Here is a 2,213-nt window from a genome sequence, read left to right on the forward strand (position 1 = left end):
AATATCTAGAATAGGCAAACATATCAAAGTTCATTAACAGTCAGAACTACAAAGTAGGGAGAAGCCAGGAGTCAATGTGTATGGGGCATTTAATTTTTGTTAATGATGATAGAAACATTTGGAAATGGATAGTGAGTAATGGTTGTAAAACATGAATATAATTGTCACTGTGTCATGTAATTTTAATATTTAACTTAATTGTCACTTTATAATATAATTTTAGTACTTTTTATGTGTACTAATACCCAGATGTATATGTGCACTAATATAAATTAAAATATTGAAATTGAAATAATTTTGTGAAATATTTATATACATATAGCTCTTCACTATAATTTTAAAAACATGAGAATTAACTTTTGAGATCAAAGAAATTTATTAAATAGGAGAATTAACCATGAAAAAATTTTCTCAGCGTAGATTTGCAGTACTTTGTATTGAAGAAAAATACTGATATAAAATCTTCTCTAAATATATCATATATATATATAATTGTTGCAAAGTCTACTAAATCTAAACACCCTTGTAATGACATAATATTTTACTAGAATATGCATGTATGTTATGCTATGTCAAACAAATATTTATTAGAAAATCAATACCATTGACCACATACCTAAAACTTTTCAACCTTATATTTCAAAAAAAATGTTACTGCAATAAAAGAATGTTCACATTTTTATTTCATTTTTCAATATAATTTGGTTTTATTTGTAAATAAGCATTAGGAAACAGAAGAGAAATCTGACTTTGTGATAAGAGTACACCAAAATGATGCCATTTACCAGTGTATCTGAAATTACTTTTTATTATTGTTAATATTTGTTAACTTAAAGCAGCACTTTTTGAATTACAATGACTGGTTCCTGTTGTCATTGATTATAGTATTTTATTTATTTAGATTTTTTTTTCTTTTAGTTGAGTGGGGTGTTTACATTTCAGGCCATCAACTGTGCATTCAACAGTTCAAACCACTCATGAACCACCCCTGTATGCTACTCCATCATGGCTGATTTATCTCCTCTTTCTTGTGGTCATCCATATTCCCTTTCACCTAAGCCAAACCTCTGGTCAGTCGCTTCATCCTCTCTCCCTTACTCTCATTTTCTTGGTAACCTCCAGAGTCTGTTCCCTTTTAATGCAAGTCTGTCTTGACTTTTATCCTTATGGTAGTTGTGTCATACAATATTTGTCAATTTGTGATTAGCTATCTTCACTCAGGATAATGACCTCCAAGCCGATTCATGAAATGAGGGCTTGGGGCTTCAAGTTTTTATTGTTTCTAGTGATGCATTCTACTATTACATTGTGTGTGTGTGCCAAGGTCTTTACCTAAATTTCTACTGATGGGAATTTGTGTTTTTTCCAGATTCTTGCTATTGTGAACAGTGCTGTGATGACAATGGAGGGCACGTCTACTCTTGCTATGACCCTTACTCCTCTCTATACCCAGCAGAGGTAGTGCTAGATCATATGGCATTTTTATTCCCAATGGTTAGAGGTAGCACCATATCACATTCCATAGTGCTTGCAAGTTTTAAAGCAGTAGATTGGAATTCCCCATCAGCAGTAGATTAGAATTCAAGTCTCCTTGCACTCTCCCCAGAATTTGTTTTCTGTTCTTTGTCCATGTAAGGTAATATGGCATTGTTTTGATTGGAATTTCCTGCATGGCTACTGATTGTAAATATTTTTTTCATGTATTTGTGACTTATTTGAATGCCATTTTTTGGTGACCTGTCCAAGTCCTTTGCTCACATTTTTATATTGATATATTGAGTTTTCTATAGAATTTAGATATTAGTCCCTTGCCTTTTGGGTCAGTGCTGAAGAATGTTTGCAGTCCACAGGTCCACCTTATATGCTATTGATAGAGCCTTTTGAGGCACGCATATGAACTACTTTTGGGAATCCCAGCCAAATATATTGTCTTCTGTGTGCTTCCTTCTTTATCTCTGATAGTATGTCTTTGCCTTATGGTAGGACCCCATTTTATCATTTTGTCCCCATTTTCTCCTTTATGATCTTTATAGATTTATATCTAAGTCTTTGATCCATCTTAAGTTCTTTTTGTACATGGGCTGATGTTGGGTCCAGTTTCATTCTTCTGCAAATAGAGATCAACTTTTCCCAGCACCATTTGTTGAGAATACTGTCACTTTCCCATTTAATGTTTTTTGGCCTTTTGCCAAAAGTATGTGGTCTGTGGTAGG

This window comes from Echinops telfairi, unplaced genomic scaffold (assembly GCF_000313985.2).
Source record: "Echinops telfairi isolate 266 unplaced genomic scaffold, ASM31398v2 ScPeMD7_2;HRSCAF=8, whole genome shotgun sequence".
In the NCBI taxonomy this organism is placed as follows: Eukaryota; Metazoa; Chordata; class Mammalia; order Afrosoricida; family Tenrecidae; genus Echinops; species Echinops telfairi.